This window comes from Sceloporus occidentalis, unplaced genomic scaffold (assembly GCF_023333645.1).
Source record: "Sceloporus occidentalis isolate IW3139 unplaced genomic scaffold, rSceOcc1.0.p SCAF_4, whole genome shotgun sequence".
NCBI lineage: Eukaryota > Metazoa > Chordata > Lepidosauria > Squamata > Phrynosomatidae > Sceloporus > Sceloporus occidentalis.
In genome coordinates this window covers 132924360-132946021 of record NW_028316984.1, presented here as the reverse complement: position 1 = coordinate 132946021, position 21662 = coordinate 132924360, and positions in this window count along the sequence as shown.

The following is a 21662-nucleotide window of genomic DNA, read 5'->3' as shown; positions in this document are numbered from 1 at the left end:
AGTTAATTTTCATGTCCATGCTGAATAGGAGGATTGGTAAACTTCCCTAGAAACAGCAGCAAATATAACTCTAGAAAAGAGAGAATCAAGAAGCCACAGCATTCACCAAGCAGATGAACATAAGAAGAGCTCTCCGGAATTAGACCAAAAGTGGTCTTAGCCTGGTAATGTGTTCACACAGTGACATCCCATTGCCCACAAGGAAGATTTCAGCCCTCCCGCTCATGCTTCACAGCAATCAATATATACTGTTTCTTCATAGAATCATAGAATCATAGAGTTGGAAGAGACCACTAGGGCCATCCAGTCCAACCCCCTGCCATGCAGGAAATCCAATTCAAAGCATCCCTGACAGATGGCCATCCAGCCTCTGTTTAAAGACCTCTAAGGAAGGAGACTCTATCACCCTCCGAGGGAGTGCATTCCACTGTCAAACAGCCCTTACTGTCAGGAAGTTCCTCCTAATGTTCAGGTGGAATCTCTTTTCCTGTAGCTTGCATCCATTGTTCCGGGTCCTGTTCTCTGGAGCAGCAGAGAACAAGCTTGCTCCCTCTTCAATATGACATCCTTTCAAATATTTAAACAGGGCTATCATATCACCTCTTAACCTTCTTTTCTCCAGGCTAAACATCCCCAGCTCCCTAAGTCGTTCCTCATAGGGCATGGTTTCCAGACCCTTCACCATTTTTGTCGCCCTCCTTTGGACACACTCCAGTTTCTCAATGTCCTTTCTGAATTGTGGTGCCCAGAACTGGACACAATATTCTAGGTGGGGCCTGACCAGAGCAGAATACAGTGGCACTATTACTTCTCTTGATCTAGACACTATACTTCTATTGATGCAGCCTAAAATAGCATTGGCCTTTTTAGCTGCCGCATCACACTGTTCACTCATGTTCAACTTGTGGTCAACTTGGACTCCTAGATCCCTTTCACACGTAGTTTCATTCAGCCAGGTGTCACCCATCCTATATCTGTGCATTTTATTTTTCCGCCCTAAGTGCAATACCTTACATTTCTCTGTGTTGAATTTCATTTTGTTAGCTTTGGCCCAGCTTTCTAGTCTATTCAGGTCATTTTGAATCTTGATCCTGTCCTCTGGGGTATTAGCTATTCCTCCTAATTTGGTGTCATCTGCAAATTTGATAAGTATGCTCCCAATTCTGTCATCCAGGTCATTGATAAAGATGTTGAATAGCACTGGGCCCAGGACAGAGCCCTGTGGGACCCCACTGGTCACTTCTCTCCAGGATGAAAAGGAGCCATTGTTGAGCACCCTTTGGGTTCGGCCGGTCAACCAATTACAGATCCATTTAACAGTTCCTTTGTCTAGCCCACATTTTACAAGCTTGTTTGCAAGAATGTCATGGGAAACCTTGTCAAAGGCCTTACTGAAATCAAGATATACTATATCCACAGCATTCCCTTCATCTACCAAGCTGGTAATTTTATCAAAGAAAGAGATTAGATTTGTCTGGCATGACTTGTTTCTCTGAAACCCATGTTGACTTTTTGTGATTATGGCATTGCCTTCTAGATCTTCACAGACTCTCTGTTTAATGATCTGCTCCAGAATCTTTCCTAGAACTGATGTCAGACTAACTGGACGATAATTGTTGGGATCCTCTTTTTTCCCCTTTTTGAAGATGGGGACAACGTTTGCCCTCCTCCAGTCTGCTGGGATCTCTCCTGTTCTCCAGGAGTTTTCAAAGATTATTGCCAATGGCTCCGATATTACATTTGCCAGTTCTTTTAATACCCTTGGATGTAGTTCATCTGGTCCCGGAGACTTAAATTCATTTAGATTAATAAGGTGTTCCTCTACTATCTCTTTACTTATTCTGTGCTGAAATTCCCCTATTCACTACATTATCAGCAATTTGATACCACTCTAACTCTCATCATGGTTCCATCCTGCAGAATATTGGGATTAGTAGTTTGATAAAGTACTTAGAATTATCTGCTACAGATGTTCTAGTACAAATCCACAGCACTACAGAACCAGAGACATCTAGCAAAGAAGTCTATGTGCTGCAGCAAACAATATATTTCAAGGTTTAACTGCCATGGATCCATGTCAGCTAATCAGACTAAGCAAAGAAACACTACTTCTGTTACTGGAGGAAATACAGTTGGCTCTTTTTATACACAGATTTTTTATACATGGATTCAAGCATCCACAGTTTGAAAATGTTAAAAAAAAGTATAAATTTCAAATATCAAAACTTGATTTTCCATTTTTTATAAGGGACCCCATATTGCTATGTTATTATATTTAATGGGACTTGAGCATACACGGATTTTGTTATACATGGGGGATCTTGGAACAAAACCCCAGTGTATAACCAAGTTCCATTGTACATATTTATCATGACATGTAGCTACTTAAAGCCCTTTTGTTGTTGTTGTTAACTGTCTGCAAGCCAACCCTGCCTCATGGCTACCCCATGGATGAGACATTTCCAAGACTCCGTGTCCTCCACTGCTCTGCTTGGGTCCTGAAAATGTATGCCCATAACCTCTCTGATTGAGTCCATCCATCTATTGTACAGCTTTCCTTTGTTTCTTCTGCCCTCTACCTTTCCTAGCATCATTGTCTTTTCTAATGAGTTAGGTTTTCTCATGATGTGGTGAAAGCATGACAGCCTCAACATAGTCATCTTGGCTTCCAGGGAGAGTACAGTCTTGATCTGTTCAAGGACCCATTTGTTTGTCTTTTTGGCTGTCCTCAATATCCTCAGCACTCTTTTCCAACACCACATCTCAAGTGACTTGATTTTCTTCTTATCCACTTTCTTAACCATCTCACTCTCATATCTGTGATGGGGAATACAATGGCTTGTATGATTCTAACTTTAGTGCTTAGTTATATATATTTACTCCTTAGGACCTTTTCTACTTCTTTCATAGCTGTCCTCTCCATTCCTAGTCTTCTTCTGATTTTTTGGCTGCAGTCTCCATCCTGCTCAATTTTTGATCTAAGGTATGGGAAATCTTTAACTATTTAGATTTCCTCATTGTCTAGGTTAAATTTATGTAGATCCTCTGTGGTCATTATTTTTATTTTCTTTATGTTCAGTAGGAAGCATGCTTTTGCACTTTCTTCCTTGACATTCCTTAGTGGTTGTTCCAGGTCTGTCATGTTTTCTGCTAGTAGTATGGTGTCATCTGCATATCTTACATTGTTGATATTCCTTCCTCTTATCTTCACTCCTCCTTGCCCTGTGTCCAAGCCTGCTCTTAGGATATTTTCTGTATACAAGTAGGGTGGTAGAATGAAGTTTTGCCTGACCCCTTTACCAATTGGGAACTATTCTGTTTCTCTATATGATGTTTGAACAGTAGCCTCTTTATAGATTTCTCATCCAAACTATCAGATGTAGTGGCACTCCCATGTCTTTAAGAGCCTGCCATAGTTTTTTGACATCTATGCAGTCAAATGTTTTGCTACAGTCTATAAAGCACATGCTGATTTTTTCCTAGTATTTCTTGGTATGCTCCATTAGCTATCACATGTTTACAATGTAATTCCTAATGCCTTTTCCTTTTCTGAACCCTGCTTGTTCTTTTGGAATTTCTCTCTCCATGTATGCTTGGAGTTTATGTTGTCGAATTTTGAGCATAAGTTTGCTTACATAGGAGATTAATGCTATGGTTTTAGAGTTGCTGCAGTCTTTTGTGTCTCCTTTTTATCTCTTTAAAGCCCTATCTTTCATTTATTTGTCCAGTACCCTTTTATTGCTGTCTATGTTTGCAGCTATCAGAACTTAGTGTGGGAGCAAATTCCACAGTTTTAACTATGGAGTTTATCACATGGGGACCATATTATCTTCATCCTGATAAGGATTAAAAAGGCCACATCCTACAAAAGCGCACAAATGCACAAATGATTTTCACACACAGAACACAATAACACATTAGAGGCTCATTACTAAAGTGAGAAAGAGGGTAGAATGTGCACTTGGTTTTCACACAGATGCATGTAAATCCTGTTGATGGTTTTGGAATCGTGTTTTTGCATGTGTACACAGAAGAGTTAGTTGTGTCACCAGAAGTCACCAGAGCACACATGACAGCGAACAAAATCACCCCCCCCCCCAATAAACAATTTTATTTACACATTTTTCTTTATAGAAATATACTGTACTGTCCCTGCACAAAAATTGTGAGAATCCCGTGAATAAACCTCAAATAGCTTTTACACTAGAGCAATTGGGCAAAAAAAGCAACATCGTGAATGAAACAGAAATGAATTCACAATTTTTTCCTGGAAATGACTAATTGCTGGTTCATGTCTCTTTCTGATCAGATTTTTAGCGGTTTGAGCACAATGCAGTGTGAAAACCAATTGCGCCTAATAAACTGAATAATCATGGGTTCCTACCCTTTTAAACTTCCAATTTCCCTTGTGTGATAAACTTCTATGCACTGAATAGTGTCAACACCATCCACTTGAAGCACAGATACAGTGGCTGGTTTCCTTGCAAATCGAAAATATGTATCCTTTCTGTTGGACTCAGAAAATACTTAGCTGGGCCAAATTATGGCCAACTGCAAGTTGTGTTCTTTGCTTACATACAAGCTGTTTTGCATTTACTGGTGGGTAACCAGGCTCCACAGAACAGTATTGCACAACTAAATTACAGTGACAACTGGAGACTGCCATCAAGTTTGGCAACCTGCAGTGGAGTGTTGAACCTCCTTGGGTTCTTGGAGAGCTTATTTAAAGTTCACGCTAATACCCAAGGCAGATTCACTGCCCTATCAACATGAAAGTCACCAGCCTCCATTGCGAGCCTGATCATAGGGAAAGCCTATCACAGCCACATGCTATCCTTCTGCCTCTGTACTCACACCATCCTTGATATCCTCTCCATATACATGGCTTGCACCTAAATGACTGCTCATTGCCCTTCTTTTCTTTATTTGGTGCAATAGCTTGTAAAAGAAGAAATGTAGAAATGTAGAAAAAACTACACATGAAATAATTATTTGTAAACAACCACTCAGTACTTCCCTTTTTGCTTCTATATAGAATCATCGAGTTGGAAGAGACCACAAGGGCCATCCAGTCCAACCCCCTGCCATGCAGGAACTCCCAATCAAAGCATCCCCAAAAGGTGACCATCCAGCCTCTGTTTAAAGACCTCCAGGGAAGGAGACTCCACTACACTCCAAGGGAGTGTGTTCCACTGTCGAACAGCCCTTACTGTCATGAAGTTCCTCCTAATGTTGTGGTAGAATTTATTTTCCTGCATTTTGCATCCATTGTTCCGCATTCTAGTCTCCAGAGCAGCAGAAAACAAGTTAGCTCCCTCCTCAATATGACATCCCTTCAAATATTTAAACAGGGCTATCATATCACCTCTTAACCTTCTCTTCTCCAGGCTAAACATCCCCAGCTCCCTAAATCGTTCATCATAGGATGTGGTTTCCAGACCCTTCACTATTTTAGTTGCCCTCTTTTGGACGCGCTCCAGTTTCTCCACATCCTCTTTAAATTGTGGTGCCCAGAACTGGACACAATATTCCAGGTGGGGCCTGACTAGAGCAGAATAGAGTGGCACTATTACTTCACTTGATCTAGATACTATACTTTTACTGATGCAGCCTAAATCACATTGACCTTTTTAGCTGCCGCATCACACTGTTGACTCATGTTCAACTTATGGTCTACTTAGACTCCTAAATCGCTTTCACATGTAGTCTTGTTCAGCCAGGTGTCTCCCATCCTATATCTGTGCAGTTCATTTTCCCGCCCTAAGTGCAGTACCTTACATTTCTCTGTGTTGAATTCCATTTTGTTAGCTTTGGCCCAGCTTTCTAGTCTATTGAGGTCATTTGGAATATTAGCTACTCCTCCTAATTTGGTGTCATCGGCCAATTTGATAAGTATCCCCCCCTCAGTCCTCCAAGTCATTGCTGAAGATGTTGAATAGCACTGTGCCCAGTACAGACTCCTGTGGGAACCCTGTGGTCACTTCTCTCCAGGATGAAAAGGAGCCATTGTTGAGCACCCTCTGGGTTCGGCCAAAGGGTATTTGCACCATTATTGAAACCAATGAAGAGAAAGAAGTTTATAACACAAGCTTTCATAGACTTGAGTTTACTTCAACAGATGCAACTATACAGATGCTTCTGTATAGTTTCATCAAAGAAATGTGACCATAAGTTAGAATCATAGAAGTTATTTATTTGTACCCTATTCTCAGGGACGTAGCCAAGGGGGGGGGGGTTCTTGGGGTCCGGACCCCCCCTTCCATTAGAAAAATGAATGGTATGTGATGCTGCACTGCCACACCCAAGCCCCGTTATAATGGTGGCACTTAGACTAGACCCTCCCCTTCCTGAAATCCTAGCTACGTCCCTGCTATTCTTCTTATTGCAAAAGACTTCTGTGGTGGCTTATCAGAGATTAGAAAGAAGAACAATATAAAAGACACAGTACAGAAGGGAAAGGGGTTTGGAGGAAGAAGAAGAGTTTCAAAAAGAAGAAGAAGAAGAAGAAGAAGAAGAAGAAGAAGAAGAAGAAGCAGCAGCAGCAGCAGCAGCAGCAGCAAAGGCTCTAGATTCTTCATTACAAAATCTAGCAGGTACTTGATTCAATTCAGCCAGTCAGAGTTGGATTTCAGCACAATTTTGCTGCTTCTCCCTTGGATGACCCCAGCTGTGACAGCTGGTAGCTGGAAGGACTCTCAGCTCCTGCTGGATCCAGACATGATAGAAGGATGCTTCCTTCCTGTTCCTTCCAGGTTCATTTAGGAAGCATAGATGCATGCAGGCAATAGACACTTGTATTTTCACTGGGGTGTATGCATGGGAGTAGAAGAGGAAAAGACTGGCATCTTGCAGATAGGGTTTGTAGTGCTGACACTGGCGGTTTCATCATTTTAAATAATCTGAGAGCCAGATTTGACATACAAACCCAGGATAAATTGAAAACAGGAGGATTATGTAAACCATAGCTTTAGTTTTTAAAGAATATTATTATGTTGGGATCTTATATCTTGTCCTCCATCTTTGTGGCTTCCAACCATATATTGATCCAGCACTTCTATGCATGGATCGTAGACTACCAAGAAAATAATAGTATTATTATATAACCTCTCTCTCTCTGGCTTTACTTCGTGAATGAAGATTCAGGAAGGACTCATCCTGCGCTTTCTACAAGCGCGTTGATGACTAAAAAGGCCAATCCGAGATAAACAAGTCCGGTTGCAGAAAGCACAGCAGAAAGTCACCTTGGGTAATGTTTCAGGGATGTGGTTCTTTCTGCGTTGTCGTTTCTCTTCGAGACTCGTTCGGCATGAGCTTTCAAAAAAGGTTGCAGCATTGTGAATAGTGCATCTCCATGCCTCCCAGTGCGAGGCCAGGGCAGACCATTGTTGGTGATCAATTTGGCTGAGCCTGAGATGTTGTTTCAGGGAGTCCTTGTATCTCTTCTTTGGGGTGTCCCTCTTACACTGACCCGTGGCGAGTTCACCATAGAATACTATTTTTGGGAGGCGATGGTCCTTCATCCTAGAAATGTGTCCTGCCCAGTGCAGCTGCGTCCTCAAAAGCATGGCCTCAATGCTGGTGATCCCTGCTTGCTCAAGGACAGCAACATTTGTCACATAGTCAGTCCAGTGTATATTTAGAATTTAGTATAGTATATAATATAGTATAAATATTAGTAAAACAATAGTATTGTTTTGTTGGAAAGATCACACATGAGGCAATGGTGCTGTGAAAAGCAAAGATCCTTTATGACAGTGGCAGGCAACCTGTGGCCCTCTAGATGTAGAACTGCAGTTCCCATCAGACTAGACAATAGAAGTTGCAGTTCAGCAAACTAGGCAAGCCACATGTTGCCCACCCTTGTTTTACTGTAAAAGGGATATCCCTCTGGCTGCTCCCTGGGTAGATTGCCTAGCAGACAAGCTGTGGCTGACAGGCTGTTCTGTCATGAGATTGATCGTCTTTTTGTTCCTGATAAGGATCTGAAGCCTCCTTTGGGTTTCACAAGCAATTCTTTCATCCTTCCTGATTGTGGCTTCCAAGCCTGAAAGAATCCCTGGAGACACATCAATTGTGGGACTGCAGGCGCTGCTGGCTGCTATTGGCAGAGATGATAGAATAGCTACAGGAGCAGCTGTCATTTCTTCCTGTTTACGTTTTGTTCTTTAGCTATCAGCAGGACATTTTCTGCCAGACACCAATCATTCTTCCACAGGAGAGCCTAGTTCTGTCATTCTGATTGCTCAGGGGTGTGGGTGTGTGGGTTGGATGGCAGAGCTTGAAAATGCTGCTTTTTGGACTACAACTCCCAGGATCCTCAACCTTTTTCATCGTGTGGATGAGGTAATCTAATAGTCCATAAAAGAAAATAAAGACTATCACCTGAGTCTCCACTTAGCATAAATGCTGTCTTAAGGAGCCAAATGTAACTCATTCTCAGCTAGAAAGGAGTGTACATTCAATTTATGCTCACAAGGCAATATTTCAGCTTTCCCCAACATAATTACTTTTAACATACAGGGGTAGCTGTGTTGGCCATTTAACAAATATAAACAAAAATCCATCAGTGACACTTCATTGGCCAACTGAAATGCACAATATACTTGTTGCAAGCTTTCAAAGCTCCATGGGCTTCTTCATCAGGCAAGATGTTACAAACCATACTACTACTACTACTACTACTAATAATAAAACTTTTATTTTTATCCCGCTTTTCTGTGACGAGACAATCAAAGTGGCTCACAACATATTAAAATGTCCACATTCACAGCATGTCCCAAATTCCTCCCCCCTTAAAACAGGATTAAATATGTTACAATTAAAATAGCTATTAAAAACACAATGAAAAAATATAACGAGGACAGAGCGGTGGGCTAATACATGATGTGAGGCAGTCATTCTGTGGCCGGACACTTTTATTCAGGAAAGGCCTGCCAGAAGAGATCCGTCTTGACAGCTTTTTTAAAGCTGTCTAAACTGGTAATTTGACGAATCTCGTCTGGCAGGCTGCTCCATAGTTTGGGAACAATTGCAGAGATGGTCCTCTGGGAGGTACAGGAGGGGGGAAAACAACTGGAGATGTTAGTCAGATGTCTGCATGTTGTTTCAGTCCTTAGTAAAGATGGTATACTGGGGAGGATATATTTTGTGCAGGTAGGTTTCTCCTCCTTCTGTCCATACGGCAATAGGGAGATTTTCAAAGTCCAGGAAATTTGAAGTCCATTTGCATCGCAACAGGACCCCCACTTTTGTAATCCAGTATGTCTCCATTCCAGTGAGATCACAGGCCTCTTTGTAGGCAGAGAACAATGTTTTCTACACCACCAAAATGTTCCTGATGGAGAAACATGGAGACTTCTTGAGGAATCCATTATTCTTTGCCTACAAAAAGGCCTATTGCAACATGGCCAGAAAGAGGAGGAGCCTGCCTGCACCAAACATATCCTCCCCAGTATACCATCTTTACTAAGGACTGAAATAACATGCAGGCATCTGACTAACATCTCCAATTGTTTTTTCCTTTCCTGTTTGGTTTGTAACATCTTGCCTGATGAAGAAGCCCATGGAGCTTTGAAAGCTTGCAATAAGTACCATATATACTCGACTATAAGTTAACCTCATGTATAGGTCAAGGGAAAATTTTGGGACCAAAATTATGAATTTTGCTATGACATGTGGATAGGTCGAGGGCAAAATTTAGGGGCACATAGCAAAGGATTTAAGGAATGAAGCAAAGCAAAACAATGTCAAAGAACTTACAAAATTCCAGCAGACATAACTCTTACTGCTTAATCCTAAATCTGGATGGATGAGAGGAGGTCAGTGCTTCCAGGATAGATTATACTCTTGCTTTTCACCAGAGGATGAATCCTTCTTTTAAATAAGAGTTAAGATACAGTACTTACATTGACCCATGGATAAGTTGACTCAAGTTTTTTGGGTCAATTTTTCAACCTAAATTTCTAGACTTATACATGAGTATATACAGTATATTGTCTATTTCGGTTGGCCAGTAAAGGGATCACTGATGGATTTATAATTAGTTCTAGATGTCTTTAAGTGCAAATCCTGTCAACCACAACCAGAATGATTCATAATCAGGAATGGTGGGAACTATAGTCCAAAACATTGGCATGAGGCACCATCTTAGGAAAGACTGAATACACAACTATCTGAGGACAAACTATACCATTGGACTGCTCATTGTCTGACAAGACACTGGAAGCTCCAGGTTTTAGTTGTCAAATAACTATGTAAACTCAGTGGACAAACTTGGGCCAATCCCACTCTTTTAACTTGCCTCAAAGAATTGTTGTGGGAAAAAGTGTGAAGGAGTAGAGCTCCTGTGAACACCTTGCGATCACAGGAGAAAAGGCAGGATATAATTGCAGGATACATAGGAGGCTACTTTTGCTTACTGTACCTACTGCAATTATCCATACATTTGTTTTTTGTTTTTTTATATATATAGAAAACCTTCATTTAGATCTGCTTTCCATCTGCTGAGATGCTTACTGAAGGGATACAAAGCCTGGAAAAGTTACTTTTTGGATGACATCTCCCAGAAACTGCTAGTCTACATAGCTATGCTAGTTAGAATATTCTTGATTATAGTCCTAAAAAGTATTGATTCCCATCTCAGGACGAAACCTGCTTTTACCGTACAATCATGCCTTAGTCAGGAATGTGTACATCTCTCCCTACATCTCTCCCTTAGGATTCTATGTCTAGTTAAGTAGCTCTGTGTTCCATCTTGACAGTTCAGTTTGCTGTAGAGAAAGGAGAGGTCAAGCTGAAAACAGGGTTGCTGTATAGCAGCTCACTGTAAACTATTTCAGAAGCAATTGTCGCCCCTTTGAAGTTGCAGGGGATCAGTTCCACCCCCCCTCATGAGTTTGAAATCTCACATGTATTCAAGCCCATAAACTTGAATGGGGCACATGCGCGACGCACCCCATTAAGATGAATAGCGGTCACCCCTCCGTGGATTTCCAAGTCTGTGCATTTCAAGTCCTCAGACTTAGAGGGGTGACTGTATTATGATGCCATGAAAAGAGAATGTCCACTAGTATTTTTATGAGTGTTTGCTGGGCTAACATATGAATGTTAACATTAGTGATGGTTGTTATTTTGCTGATACTTTATTACAAAATGTTGTAATGTTATTGGCTGGCATCCTACTCAGTAGTTTTGAGATCATAAACTGGATTTATAATCTTGTAACTGCTGCCAATTCTAGTTTGTGGTCATTAATGACCAAATGTGAATGCAAACCTACCTTTTAAGCCAAGGAACTCCCCAACCAAAGGGTTTCCAAGGCACTGCAGTGAGGCATGCTAGGAAATGATTCTGCAGTGCTCTCCTGGATACAGGGTGCATTGAGAGAAGCAGTTCTACTAGGACTCCGAGGGGCCACCCAGCCTGTGTTCAAAGAACTCCCCATCCCGGAGAGTGCTACAGACATCAGTTAGAATCAGAGAATCATAGAGCTGGGAGAGATTGCAAGAACCATCCAGTCAAGCCCCCTGTCATGCAGGAAGACAGAATCCAAGCACTCCCAAGAGATGGTCACCCATCCTCTGTTTAAAAACCTCTAAAGAAGGAGACTGCACCACTTTCCAAGGCAGCTTGTTCTGTTGTTGCACAGCTCCTACTACCAGGAAGTTCTTCCAAATGTTTAAGTGGAATCTCTTTTCTTGATGTTTGAATCAATTGCTCTGTGTCTTGGACTGTGGAGTAACCGAAAACAAGCATGTTCCATCCTCAATGTGATATCCGTTCAAATATTAAACATGGCTGCCCTGTTACCTCTTAACCTTCTCTTCTCAAGGCTAAACATACCCAGCTTCCTAAGTCGTTTCCAACCCTTTCACCATTTTGGTCACCCTCCTCTTGATACACCAGCTTGTCAAAATTCTTCTTGAACTGTGGTGCCCAGAACTGGACTTCCTGGTGAGGTCTGATCAGAGCAGAATAGAGTGATACTATTACTTCCCTCAATCTAGAAACTATACTTTTATTGATGCAGCCTCGGATTATATTGGCTTTTGTAACTGCCTGCACTCCAACCTGCAGTGCCTCAGAAATGCTTTGTTTGCTGCTGTCTGAAAATGTAGGGTTTTATTTTGGGAGGGGGAAATGGTTTAGCTAAAATTATGGAGCTAAACTAAGATTATGGAGCTCTGTCACTGTAGTTATATTTGATGATGCAGAATTTTGGCATTGTTTTTTTTTTTTAAAGCCTTAGAAAGATAGGAAGATGTTCACTAATCTGCAGAATATTTCTAAAGAAGGCAATATTTAAGGAGTAATATATAAACATTGTCCATCCCCCACTTCTCAGCATGTTAGCATTAATGTTAAAATGTGGGGATAGCCATTGTTCTTCATTAGTTACCATCCAAAAAACATTAGGTAACATCATTACTTGTAGTGCATTACTTCCAAGCCCAGTGATAATACATCACACTGTTCATGTTAGGGATGGGAAAATATATCAGTTTTGCTTTTTCCTGCATTAGAAGTTTTTAATTTATGTTTAAACTTTAAAAATAAAGAACTTTAAAGCTCTTTATTTCCTCAATATATGATTTGTGAATTTTGGAAAAGTTTTCAAAAAAATGAACTAAAATCACATTGCTCAATTTCAATAGCTATCACTGTTCTGAGCAGGAAGAGGGCCATGTTAATGATCAAGCGCCTCTTAAAAAAAGAAGCGGAAACTCTGATTCAGTACTAATGAATACACAGGAATTTAGCCCCATTTCAAGAGTTAACTGAACTCAAATTCAGATTAAACCTGTACTTCCAAACACATTCCCATGGAAGACATCACTCACATAGATTTCTGGTATGGCTTATCTTGAAAGAAGTCAGCCCTGGAATGGCAGCATCCAATAGCATATTTCTTCTGATTAGTTTACCACTGTTTCATTTTAAAAAGTGCTTTTTCGTAGTTTCTCTCCATCTTGAAGACTGATTTAGCATGAAAGGACGCTAAATTGGAAACTGGAGGAGAGGTACATCACAGATAGACCTCAAAGTAGCATTCTTTTGGATTGTCTCACCCATGTTCATGCTGTTGGAGGTGGCTGGTCTCTTGTTTGGATTGGGACAATTCCTTGCAGTTGTATTGACTCATTGCTCTGTATACTTTTGTGCTTGGTGGCCTCAAATACTTTTTCCTCAGTTGCTTCAGCAAATCATATACCATAATTTTTCATCTAAGATCCCAATTGTATTTCAGAGCAGATATTTAGCATCACACACAACACCTAAAAAGTTGGAAGCCTCAGGAATAAGAACCAGAGGATGGATAGATAGCAAGTTGGTAGATGAAAGATCTTCTGAGTGCATGAAATTTAAGTACCAAGGGATGCCCCAGCTCTCTGTTTTATTGCACTGAACTGAGATGCATTTTCTGTGATGTGTGGTGTTTCAATCACTCTTTGGATTTCATTAGGAAATCCTGGGCATTAAGATGCCAAGGTTACAATCCTATACAGTATTCGTTTACCCAACAGCAAGGCCCACTGAATTTGAGGGGGGGCTTATTTCTGCAAAGGGCTATAGGCTAACAAATACACTGTGAATACATATGCAGAGACTGTGTTTCACTGTTTATAACTTGAAGGTCACAGCTGGTTCTTGATCCTCCCCCCTTTTTGGCTTAGTATTGTTTAGCTTAGTATTGTTATCTTTTAATCTGATGGAAAGAGGCAGGCAATGCATTTTTCCTGTGTAAAATGTTGAGGGATGATTATGAACGTGGAATGCAAAAACATTCAGGAATCATTGACATATTGTACTCAAGAGTGTATGCACCTCTTTGATTTCTAAATCCATTCAGTATTTGCAAAGATAAGATGTTATTCTGTTGGTGCTGGGCAAAAGACAGTGTCACTTTAGCATGAGAAACAGAGAAAATAAAGGATTTATTTTCTGGATGATCCTCTCTCAATTGAGGTATTTATTTAATACTTCATATTAATGCCTTGGACTAAAAAGGGCAGTTTATATAAACAATACAAACAATCAAACAAGTCCAATAATGATTATCCTTTGCTTGTTGTTTTGCTTATCCCTGTAGTAAGTGTAATGCATGAGCCAGGGGCGGCATCTGCACTGCAGATATAATGCAGTTTGACAATGCTTTAACTGCCATGGCTCAATGCTATGGAATTCTTAGATTTGTAGATTTGTGAGATATTTAGCTTTCTCTGTCAGAAAGCTCTGGTGCCACAATGAACTACAAATCCCAGGTTTCCATAGATTGAGCCATGTATGAAACTACATTATTTATGCAGTGCAGCTGCAGTCCCAAATTGATTACTTTTTGAACTACAACTTCCAAGCTCTCTTATGCTAGCTAGCAGATTCTGGGAACTTTAATTTAAAACAACAACAACAACAACTATGATGTGAGTTAGTAATGTGTGTGTGCACCTCAGAGATGGCCCCACAGAATTCACAATGCATGATACAATTTTAGATTTCAGGGGTCTGTTGGTGCATCAAACCAGCATATTGTCAATTAACATTACATTTTCCTGTAAGTGCAGACACAGGAGTGATTGTTCATTGCAAAGAACGTTGTGAAAACAAGCCCCAAGACATTGATTCTGCCTTGGGCAGCTTGCTGTATAGCGAAGAGACCTTCCAAGTAATCATTAAAGAAAGAAGTGACATTCTAAGGAGCCTGGGGCAAGCCTGTCAATAATTTGATATAAACACTGAGCAGATCTCATGTCTGCCCTTGTGATGCTCAGCAAACATTAGTGATTTATACTCTATCCCATTCCCTTTCCATCAAGGCTTTTGAGTGGAACTTTCTCCTATATGCAAGTAATTTTTTTTAAGTGGAAGCCTATCATGTTACTGATGGATTTCCATTTCAAGGCCATGACAATAGCACACTTGGTCCTATTCTGGCCTTCCTAAGGTTTCCAAATAGTCTTACAATGTGTTGTTAAAAAGAATGGAATTAAATTAAATGATGGCTGGCATTCTGTACTGCAGCTATAGAGTTATAGTTTTGTATCCACTAGCACTATGTTGATCTGATCCCAACACTATTGACACAATCATAAATCTTCCCCAGTCACCTTAACAACCAGCAGTCATCTGATAAGGGCTGCAGTCTATTTAGTTAGACCAGGAATTCCACATAGATCCAGTGTATTAGATGCCATTGCATAAATGGTTTTCACACGACACTGTGAATAATCTGCGCAGAATCTGACAAGGAAGAGGCATGAACCAGCTAGTAGGCATTTTGGGAAAAATATTCATGAATTCATTCCTGTTTCATCTACGATATCGCTTTTTTTGCACAATTGTTGTAATGAGAAAGCTATTTATGGTTTATTCCCGGGATTTTACTTGTTGCCAGATTTCCCATGATCCTTTGGGGCATGTTTACTTCTGGGCTTTGTCGTGCCCGGTTGAAAACAGCTTCTTTGGCAAAGAGTGCTTTCCTCCCCATTTCCCCTTCTCTCTGGCAACTCTGTGTGTGTGTGTGTGTGAGTGAGTGAGTGGATTGTGTTGTTTTATGGGAGTTTGCATCCAGACACCTCAGCATTCCTCTGAAAAACCTTCTGGGGCAAAGAGTGAGTGCTTTCCTCCCCATTTTCCCTTCTCTCTGGTGCACGTGTGTGTGTGTGTGTGTTTGTGAATGGTTTGTGTTGTTTTATGGAAGTTTGCAACTGGACACCTTAGTCTTCCTCTGAAAAACCATCAGTGGGATTTGTCCACATCTGTGTAAAAAGCAAATGCATTTTCTACCCACTTTCTCACATTAGTAATGAGTTTTTAAAGTGTTATTGTGCTCTGTGTGTGAAAATCATTCACACATTTGTGTGCTTTCACAGGATGTGGATGCTTTAATCATTTTCGGGATGGAAGCACATAGGTCCCCATGTATAAACTCCTAGGAGATGTTACTTAGTGGTTGTTGGTGTGACATCAAGTCATTTCTGACTTATGGAGACCGTAAGGCAATTCTATTGTGGTTTTCTTTTTTGGCATTTGTTCAGAGGAGGTTTGCCATTGCCTTTCCCTGAGGCTGAAAGTACCTGGGTTGCTCAAGGTCACTCAGTGGGTTTCATGGCCGAGCTGGAAATCGAACTCTGGTCTCCAAAGTTGTAGTCCAACACTCAAACCATTACACTATGCTGGCTCACATATAGTGTTACATTTTAGTTATACATTAAGTTTATACATTTGTAACTAAGTAGCTAATATAGACTATTGGTGCATATCTTTTATTGGAGTTGACAGCTTTCTGAAGGTTTAAGTCCCTGACAAATTGGACAGATTTTGCCTTGTCTTTCTTAAAAGGTGTTATATCAAAGATTTATCTCTTTTAAGAAAGCTTATTTGTATGTGTTGACACAAAGTAAAATAAAAACAACACATTCAAGAGAACACAGAAGGGACATCAGACCACACTGTCTACCAGCTTTCTTAATTCTACGTAGAGGAATGGTGATGAGACCTATTTCAGATGTCAGGGGCAGGGATGGGATTCAAATAATATATACTGAGGCCCCATTCCCATTTGCCCATTTGCCCTGGATAGAACTGGGTAGATCCAGGTCCCCAACCCCACATCGAATCTGCTTGGAAACAAGTGCCCACTATGTTTTACCTCACATTTGCAGTACTGGTTTAAAATGAAGACTCCTTTGCTGTCAATCAAATTCACTTCCACTTTCGTCAAAGGCGATGTTTCCTTCAGCCATTGGCCAACAGAATGGGTGCTTCCCCTCTCCTTTAAAAAAAAACCTGTTGGCAGTGTGTGCATATTCTGTCAACCTGGTGAATTTAAAAAACCTCCAGGTGTGTGTGTGTTGTGTGTATTTGGGTCACTACAGATTATGGCAAGCCTAAAACGACCCCATCCTGGGGTTTTCTTGGCAAGATTTGTTCCAAGGAGATTTGCCATTGCCTTTCCTCTGAAGCTGAGAGAGTGTGACTCCCCCAAATTCATGGGTTTCCACATGCCAGCCTCTAGTCTCTCCTTTGCTTCCAGCCCAATGCTACCTCCGAAGCCCTTGCCTCCACCCATGCCATCCTCTTCCCATCACAATAATAATAATAATAATAATAATAATAATAATAATAATAATAATTCCTCACCCCAGAATGCCATCTCTGCATCCTCTTGCTTTGCTTTCCCTCCAATTGCCACCCCCAAATGCAATCTATCCTTCCCTCCTCTTTGGATCTCCTTGCTCTGCCTCTGATTGCCATCCCAAAATGCAATTTTCCTTCCCTCCTCTTTGGAGCTCCTTGCTTTGCCTCTGTTTTCAACCCCAAAATGCCATCTATCCTCACCTCAGAATGCTATCTCTGCATCCTCTTGCTTTGCTACCCCAGAATGCCTCACGTACACATGCACATATGTAGCAAAAGCATTCTGTATCAATTTGCCAAATTGAAAGGGAAACATTTGTAGCATTCACATATTACACACAATTTTTTTTAAAAAAAGCCTCTGGCAAAGCCTCTTGCTGCCCTGCTGGCAGCAAGCAGAAAGGGAAATGTAGTACAAGCAGACACAATCTATCAATATGTATCAATAGAACTATTCACATAGTCTGTCAAAAAAAAATTACAAAAGAGAGAGAGAGAGGAAAAGGAAAAGCTGCCTGCGAGAGGGGAGGTGTCAGAAATCCCCTGCATTCATATATTCATTTGGGGTTTCTGTCATAAGGATTATAAGTTTAGGGTTTTGTTTCGATGTTATTAGAATAAGTTTATGATTGGGTCTGATATATATTGGTTTGTTAGAATATGCTAGAAGGGGATAGATTGATGGTTAGCTTCTGTGCTTGCTTATTAGGATTGGAATGTTACAATGTTAGGGAGTTACCCAGCCAGGCAGAGACTGTTACTGAGTTGGGAGGGGGAGTTAAACCTTAGGAGTTATTGCTATTGCTTATATGATGTTATGGTAATATGTTCATGATGTTTATATATGTTGCTGTTATATTTTAAATGCTGCCATGTATGTTGGATTGTGGGATGATGGGATAGATAACCATGCTTGAATATACTCATAGGCTGTTAAGGTTCATTATTACTTAGTCTAGTGGTGAAGGATGTTTGTGCTTCAAGGCCACCGGTGCAAGGAGGAGATAACGCCCTGTGAGAACTTAATTGTTTTGAGAGTCTGCCAGAGATCCCGGACTAGAGGACATTACATAATTGGGGAGGAGATTCCTCACTGCGTGGGAAAGACTTATCCAATTAATTTCCTTTATTGCTTTATGGGGGTGGGTACGCTTGTGGGACTATATAACCCATCTGTAACTATGCATCTTCATTCCTGACAAAAAAGTCACTTCTGTTGTATGTATCTCTTTCTTCAATAAAGCTGTCCCTTCTTTGAAGTACAGCCTCTTGTTGTAAGAGGGGGGCTGCAATTGGGAGCCTGACAGGAGGCATGTTCCGCCCTCTGCCCTCCTCTGACCTAATCCCTCCCCTGAACTTGACCTTTCATCCTGCTCCTTCCTCCTCCTCCTCCTCCTTCACCCCAATGAAGGGAATGCATGTTCCGCCCTCTGCCCTCCCTCTGACCTAATCCCTCCCCTGAACTTGACCTGAATGTGTCCAGGGTGAAGTTCATATTTTCCGGGACCCAGTTTTTTTCAAAAGGTACAGGTAAAACTCTGCTTTCAAAAGACCTGCGCCAAAGGGGCATTTGCCCCTGAATGGGTGTGCAAACCATGAATTCGGGTGTAGAAGAATCGAGGCCAATATGAACTTCCTGCTTTTAATCCGGTTCCTGAACCGGGGTAAAAGGTCATCTGAATGGCCCTTGAATAATATATAATATATAGCAAACTTTACATTGTAAAAAAAAGAGAGAGAAAAGAAATAAAAAAATAAATGTAGTCCAAATGCACATTATAGCATATTTTTCTTCCTTGTAATAATTATCCAATGTAAAAATTCTACAACTCCCAGAACCTCTTAACCAGTATAGGCAGTGGCAATACTTACTGAGAGATTTTAGGAGTTTAGAAAAGTAACTTTCCTAATATTTGAACAAGATTCTATTATCATGTCCAGAGGAAGGCAGTCAAGATGGTAAAAGGTTTGGCAGCCAAGCCTTATGATGAAATGCTGAGGAAACTGGATATGTTTAGCTTGCAGAAAATTGAATGGTGATATGAAAGCCATCTTCAAATATCTGAAGGGCTGACATGTGGAAAATGGCAGGAACTTCTTCTTTGCTCCAGAAGCATAAGACCTGGAGAGCATAAGACCTGCACCAAGAGATCCAAATAATGAACACATTAGGAAGAACTTCCTGATGGCAAGAAGTGTGGTGGACGTTTCTTTATTGGAAGCTTTTAAATGGAAGTCGGATGCCCATGTCTCGGGGCATTTAGCCATGGATTCTTGTATTGGCAGGCTGTTGGACTATATAGGGATCTTTCCAGCTGTATGACTGTAATAAAATAAGCATTAATATCCATAAATTACACCTTTGCAGAAACCATAAAATGCTGCCCCAAATGGCCTTTCAGTGGTGTAACTACCATTGCATTGGCATTGGCCCTGGGTTTTTAGCTAAACGGGAGGGGGAGAGGTTGGATACAAGTAAGTTGTCCTCACCCCATGCCTGACAGACAAGATGATAGTAGCTGTGGCACTCAGGGAGCCCATATGTATTTCTTGCCCCAGGGCTCTCAGAGGTTAAGAAATACACTTGTCTTCATCTTCCTTCACAGTTTCCCTTGAGTGCTGCTTTGCTGTGGAGCCTGCATATAGTCATGCAATTATAGTCTGTCCAGCTAGAAGTTGTTGTTGTTGCTGCTGCTGCTTGTTCCACTTGGGCCCCAAGCTCCCCAATGCAATTTTACCCCAATTCATCCTACCATTACTTGTAATTAAACAAATAAATCTCCATTCTAATTAATATTTGCAATGGGATTTATGTGATGAGCCACAGCAGGATGCATGTTTCCAGTCAGTTGTACAATTTATTGTGCCTTGCAGGTAAATATTGGCAACCTGAGTCAATATGCTTAATGGTGAGGGAGATCTCCTGCTTTTGTCTTCCAAGCGTAACTCTCTCCTATTGCTTTTTGGTCCTTATCTTTCCAGTTCTGAAACTCTTTTTGTTTCCCGCATGATACTAATATCTGGGTATTGCAGTGTGTTGGATGAGAGCTAACAATGTGAAACTGGATTCAAATGAGATCAAAGTGCTGTTAGTGGGTTTTTTAAAGTGATATTAAAAAAGAGGTATTCGGTATGTCCTGCATGTGGTCATACTTTCCCTGGAGGATCAGGTAGAACCTGGAAAAGGTGCTTTATTTTAGTTTACAACTCTCAGAAGCACCCAACCAACATGGGCACATGAACTATGTTTGTGTAAGGATTCTAGGGGTTATGGCCATATTTATTTATTGGGATATATCTCAGTTAACAAATCCTCTGCTAGCTTTTGGGCACACTTGGCTAGAAGAGGGCAAACATCCCTGCATTTTGGAAGAAGTATTCAGGTAGTCTAGAAGATTCAAAATATTTTTGTTTCCTTACAAATGACTCACTTGACCTAGTTCCTTCATTCACATGTGGATATTGTTAGTTTTGAATAAAGTTTTTCCTAAAACCTGTCAGATTGCTCATATTTTTGGTAGTATAGGGACCTATCCCTGTTCTTTTCATGTTATTTCCGCCTCAGACTTCTGCCTGGAACAAATTTCTGTGAAGGAAGTGATGTCCAATAATGTATTTACTTTGGCAACTGAGGTATGCTTGTAAATAAGTAGTATTTCCAGACCATGAGATTAGATTCATATTTGGAAGATGCTATCAGATGAAATCCTTACTTTTAATGCTCATTTTTTTTTGCATCTGTAGCACAAATGAGCTTTTTCTCTTGGAAAACATCAAAAACTCACATACAGCAGTAATAGCTGCTTTTGTGGCACTGGTGGCTCAGCTTTTATGCCAGTTAAAAAGTAATGTTTTTTTTTAAATGAAGAAATCTTGTGGAACTTGGACAAGATTCTACAGCTCCTGTTCTTCATAAATAACTTTCTGGAACTCTGATTTGATCTGGCATTGGTTTTTAATTTTTTTTTATTAACAATCCAATCCAATCATATATAATCATACAAGTGTCAAAGAAAATCAGTTTGTTGATCATATGCAATACTGCATAAAAATCTAACCTATCCTTATCACCAAAATACTAATTGCTTGTTACTCCAAATGCAAAAACAAACTAGATAGTCATCAGTTAGATACATACATATTGATTTGATTTAGTTAGTTTGAAATATTTTAAATCATTAATATACTGCGCGCACGTGCGCACACACACACACATGCATGGAATATATTAATGATTTGGAAATGGACTAATCAGTTATATTATTTATGCTGGTGGTTATTAGTCTTTTTTGGTATTAGGAAAATAGTTGTCAATATAATATAACCAACTACTCCATTTCTAAATCTGTACTGGATTAGGATTTAAATATATCTTTATTGCCCCTTCAGTCCTTCAGTATTCCTACTCCATCTACCTTTTTACTGAAAAGAAGATATATTACTAATTTATTCTTCTTCTGTTTAATGCTTACTGCAGGGTTCTACTTTAATTGTGGAAGGATGTTGTTATTAATTTCCCCCATTTC